This window comes from Oncorhynchus nerka, linkage group LG21, assembly GCF_034236695.1.
Source record: "Oncorhynchus nerka isolate Pitt River linkage group LG21, Oner_Uvic_2.0, whole genome shotgun sequence".
Lineage (NCBI taxonomy): Eukaryota > Metazoa > Chordata > Actinopteri > Salmoniformes > Salmonidae > Oncorhynchus > Oncorhynchus nerka.
In genome coordinates, this window is record NC_088416.1 from 13,722,493 (window position 1) to 13,728,492 (window position 6,000).

Consider the following 6,000-nt stretch of genomic DNA (forward strand, 5'->3'; position numbering starts at 1 on the left):
CAGGCAGCAGAGAACTGGAAGGAAAGGCGGCCAAATGAGGTGTTGGCTTTAGGGATGATCAGTGAGATACACCTGCTGGAGCGCGTCCTACGGGTGGGTGTTGCCATCGTGACCAGTGAACTGAGATAAGGCGGAGCTTTACCTAGCATGGACTTGTAGATGACCTGGAGCCAGTGGGTCTGGCGACGAATATGTAGCGAGGACCAGCCGACTAGAGCATACAGGTCGCAGTGGTGGGTGGTATAAGGTGCTTTAGTAACAAAACGGATGGCACTGTGATAAACTGCATCCAGTTTGCTGAGTAGAGTATTGGAAGCTATTTTGTAGATGACATCGCCGAAGTCGAGGATCGGTAGGATAGTCAGTTTTACTAGGGTAAGTTTGGCGGCGTGAGTGAAGGAGGCTTTCTTGCGGAATAGAAAGCCGACTCTAGATTTGATTTTAGATTGGAGATGTTTGATATGAGTCTGGAAGGAGAGTTTACAGTCTAGCCAGACACCTAGGTACTTATAGATGTCCACATATTTTAGGTCGGAACCATCCAGGGTGGTGATGCTAGTCGGGCGCGCGGGTGCAGGCAGCGAACGGTTGAAAAGCATGCATTTGGTTTTACTAGCGTTTAAGAGCAGTTGGAGGCCACAGAAGGAGTGTTGTATGGCATTGAAGCTCGTTTGGAGGTTAGATAGCACAGTGTCCAAGGAAGGGCGAAGAAGTATACAGAATGGTGTTGTCTGCGTAGAGGTGGATCAGGGAATCGCCCGCAGCAAGAGCAACATCATTGATATATACAGAGAAAAGAGTCGGCCCGAGAATTTGAACCCTGTGGCACCCCCATAGAGACTGCCAGAGGACCGAACAACGTTCCCTTTGATTTGACACACTGAACTCTGTCTGCAAAGTAGTTGGTAAACCAGGCAAGGCAGTCATTAGAAAAAACGAGGCTACTGAGTCTGCCGATAAGAATATGGTGATTGGCAGAGTCGAAAGCCTTGGCCAGGTCGATGAAGACGGCTGCACAGTACTGTCTTTTATCAATGGCAGTTATGATATCGTTTAGTACCTTGAGCGTGGCTGAGGTGCACCCGTGACCGGCTCGGAAACCAGATTGCACAGCGGAGAAGGTGCGGTGGGATTCAAGATGGTCAGTGATCTGTTTGTTGACTAGGCTTTCGAAGACCTTAGATAGACCTATATCCATCCTGCCCTGCCTGTAACAATTTGGGTCCAGGGTATCTCCCCCTTTGAAGAGGGGGATGACTGCGGCAGCTTTCCAATCCTTGGGGATCTGAGACGATATGAAAGAGAGGTTGAACAGGCTGGTAATAGGGGTTGCGACAATGGCGGCGGATAGTTTCAGAAATAGAGGGTCCAGATTGTCAAGACCAGCTGATTGGTAAAGGTCCAGGTTTTGCAGCTCTTTCAGAACATCTGCTATCTGGATTTGGGTAAAGGAGAAGCTGGGGAGGCTTGGGCGAGTAGCTGCGGGGGGGCGGAGCTGTTGGCCGAGGTTGGAGTAGCCAGGAGGAAGGCATGGCCAGCCGTTGAGAAATGCTTGTTGAAGTTTTCGATTATCATGGATTTATCAGTGGTGACCGTGTTACCTAGCCTCAGTGCAGTGGGCAGCTGGCAGGAGGTGCTCTTGTTCTCCATGGACTTTACAGTGTCCCAGAACTTCTTGGAGTTAGAGCAACAGGATGCAAATTTCTGCTTGAAAAAGCTGGCCTTTGCTTTCCTGACTGACTGCGTGTATTGGTTCCTGACTTCCCTGAACAGTTGCATATCGCGGCGACTATTCAATGCTATTGCAGTCCGCCACAGGATGTTTTTGTGCTGGTCGAGGGCAGTCAGGTCTGGAGTGAACCAAGGGCTATATCTGTTCTTAGTTCTGCATTTTCTGAACAGAGCATGCTTATCTAAGATGGTGAGGAAGTTACTTTTAAAGAATGACCAGGCATCCTCAACTGACGGGATGAGGTCAATATCCTTCCAGGATACCCGGGCCAGGTCGATTAGAAAGGCCTGCTCGCAGAAGTGTTTTAGAGAGCGTTTGACAGTAATGAGGGGTGGTCGTTTTGACTGCGGATCCGTAGCGGATACAGGCAATGAGGCAGTGATCGCTGAGATCCTGATTGAAGACAGCGGAGGTGTATTTGGAGGGCCAGTTGGTCAGGATAACGTCTATGAGGGTGCCCTTGTTTACAGATTTAGGGTTGTACCTGGTGGGTTCCTTGATGATTTGTGTGAGATTGAGGGCATCTAGCTTAGATTGTAGGACTGCCGGGGTATTAAGCATAGCCCAGTTTAGGTCACCTAACAGAACACACTCTGAAGCTAGATTCACAAATGGTGTCCAGGGCACAGCTGGGAGCTGAGGGGGGAGGTCGGTAGCAGACAACATTTTTTTTCACACACTAGATCAAACAATGAAAGTTCAGCAGGATGTCATCCAGAATGTGGAAAAGGTCACAATAGGGCAGAATGGAAAGTATCACCAATAACCAGAGACTGGATGTATTATTAGTGTATTTGTGTATTTGTATACTGTTCTGCATATACACATAAAGAACCTGGTTAATTTTTCCCCCGTTAGTTGGAATTTCTCTACCCCACACTGTCAGATCGTCAAGTTATAGTTGTCATAGTTCATGAATGTCTTTGACAGGAAAGTTGTGGTTAGCTAATGGCCAACTTTCACCAAAATTGAGAAATGTGTTGTTCTTGTGTATATGTAAGACGTAAAGCATAATAAATGCAAAAAGTAACTAAATGTTTTCTGGTAGGGTCCACTAGATTATAGGCCCTGTCCGGGGGAATCATAGGCCCTGTCCGGGGGAATCATAGGCCCTGTCCGGCGGAATCATTGGCCCTGTCCGGGGGAATCATTGGCCCTGTCCGGGCGAATCATAGGCCCTGTCCGGGGGAATCATAGGCCCTGTCCGGGGGAATCATTGGCCCTGTCCGGGGGAATCATTGGCCCTGCCCGGGGGAATCATTGGCCCTGCCCGGGGGAATCACTGGCCCTGTCCGGGGGAATCACTGGCCCTGTCCGGGGGAATCATAGGCCCTGTCCGGGGGAATCATAGGACATGGCCACAGTGTCTCCCTACCCCTCGTATCTCAGCCTCCAGTATTTATGCTGCAAAAGTTTGTGTCAGAGGGCTAGGGTCAATCTGTTATATTTACATTTATATTTAAGTCATTTAGCAGACGCTCTTATCCAGAGCGACTTACAAATTGGTGCGTTCACCTTAAGACATCCAGTGGAACAGCCACTTTACAATAGTGCATCTAAATATTTTAAGGGGGGGGGTGAGAAGGATTACTTTATCCTATCCTAGGTATTCCTGAAAGAGGTGGGGTTTCAGGTGTCTCCGGAAGGTGGTGATTGACTCCGCTGTCCTGGCGTCGTGAGGGAGTTTGTTCCACCATTGGGGGGCCAGAGCAGCGAACAGTTTTGACTGGGCTGCGCGGGAACTGTACTTCCTCAGTGGTAGGGAGGCGAGCAGGCCAGAGGTGGATGAACGCAGTGCCCTTGTTTGGGTGTAGGGCCTGATCAGAGCCTGGAGGTACTGAGGTGCCGTTCCCCTCACAGCTCCGTAGGCAAGCACCATGGTCTTGTAGCGGATGCGAGCTTCAACTGGAAGCCAGTGGAGAGAGCGGAGGAGCGGGGTGACGTGAGAGAACTTGGGAAGGTTGAACACCAGACGGGCAGCGGCGTTCTGGATGAGTTGTAGGGATTTAATGGCACAGGCAGGGAGCCCAGCCAACAGCGAGTTGCAGTAATCCAGACGGGAGATGACAAGTGCCTGGATTAGGACCTGTGCTGCTTCCTGTGTGAGGCAGGGTCGTACTCTGCGGATGTTGTAGAGCATGAACCTACAAAAACGGTCCACCGCCTTGATGTTAGTTGAGAACGACAGGGTGTTGTCCAGGATCACGCCAAGGTTCTTAGCGCTCTGGGAGGAGGACACAATGGAGTTGTCAACCGTGATGGCGAGATCATGGAATGGGCAGTCCTTCCCCGGGAGGAAGAGCAGCTCTGTCTTGCCGAGGTTCAGCTTGAGGTGGTGATCCGTCATCCACACTGATATGTCTACCAGACATGCAGAGATGCGATTCGCCACCTGGTCATCAGAAGGGGGAATATCTATTATATCTGGAGTATTTCTCCTGTCTCATGCACCCTCTAATTCTCTCTCTCTCTCTCTCCCTCCCCTCCCTGGAACCATGCCTCAGGACTTCCTGGCCTGATGACAACAACCTCTCCCTCAATGTGAGCAAGACAAAGGGGCTGATCGTGGACTTTAGGAAAAGGAGGGCCGAACAGGCCCCCATTAACATCGACAGGGCTGAAGTGGAGCGAGTCGAGAGTTCCAAGTTCCTTGGTGTCCACATCACCAACAAACTATCATGGTCAAAACACACCAACACAGTTGTGAAGAGGGCACGACAAGACCTTTCCCCCTCAGGAGACTGACCATATTTAGCATGGATCCCCAGATCCTCAAAAAGTTCTACAGCTGCACCATCGAGAGCATCCTGAGAGGTTGTATAACCGCCTGGTACGGCAAGTGCTGGGCATCTGGTCATAAGGCGCTACAGAGGGTAGTGTACATTACATACCTTAAGGGAACATTTTGACATTCGCCATATGGTTAGTGAGAAAGTCCATATTTCAAATGTACGGTCCCTTACCAGACGTCCGAAAACGTTTGCGGCAGGGCCGGATCTACCTGGAAGTCATCAAACGAACTCTCTCGGACATTCGGTTTCCGTTTTATAAAATAATAAAATGTTGGTCATTTTCCCGCTGTCCCGATAAATCCCACAAGAGGGCGAATGGAATCATATTGCAAATGTACAAAACATCACGAATCACGATGTGGCCTTATCTCCAAAACGGAAAAGACTTCGAAGACGAAACTTGGTGAGCATAGGTTTGGCATAATGGGCAGTTGGCCCCAAACAAGATGGCGTCTAGACCTCAACGGTTTTTGAGTTATGGCCATTTTTCTGGGATTAAAGGTCCAAAATGAAAATAGAGCAATAAATTTTCCACTTCACGTCAAAGTCAAGGAGCCTCCGGTGTCAATAAAAAAAGAACCAGCCATTTATCTATCGTCATTTAAGAGAAATCGTACAATGTCAAATTGGTGATGTTCAAAAATAGTTATTTATTTTTATAAACAGTTACAGATCCAGTTGCAGCATGTTCATACACATTTTTTTAAAGTGCGCTTCGGAGCTCTGCGAGATTTCTGTGATTTTCTGTGATTTTCTGAATTAACACACACTCACCAAACCCTCCGTAAATAAGTCAGTTCTTAACATAAAGACTTAAAACTCAAAATTCTATAATTGCCTACCCAAAGGAGGATATGTGTTCACTTTCAGCTCCTGTGTAAACCGGAAGTGCCTTAAAAAAATGGTGTCATAGGTGCTGTTTCCAAGGGTTAAAAAGGTCAGATCTATTCAAAACTTCATATGTGTGATTAGGCAACCCCCATGAACTGTAAGTCAGTCATTTCTCCCAAAGAAAAACTCTCTCACACACACACACACACACACACACACAGCAAGGTTGGAGTGACAAAGAGCGGTGCTTAAAGACACACAGAGCCTGCAATGGCAATTCCATATTCTCTAGGCCGTGCCGAGTTCAACGAGATGCCCCACTTGACCGTAGCTCGCTCTGAGTGCAGCGACCGTGAAATAAAGTAGGCCCAAAATGAAGCCTGGCCCTAAATGTAATTTGCCTCTGGGTGACAGTGAGAGAACCGTTAGGGTGAGAAGCACAATTCGACCTCAGGTACGATCCCGAGGTCCTCCCGATCTCTGCAAGCCTAACCTTGACCATGTGGCATTAACCTTTAACAGTAAAACAGGGTTTTTTGATCTCACAGATTACAATGACATCTATTCCCATAGGAATACATTGCCTGCTCCTCTAAAGTCAACCTAAAGCCTATGTGGGTTATGAATGCCTGGTGAACCTGTCTT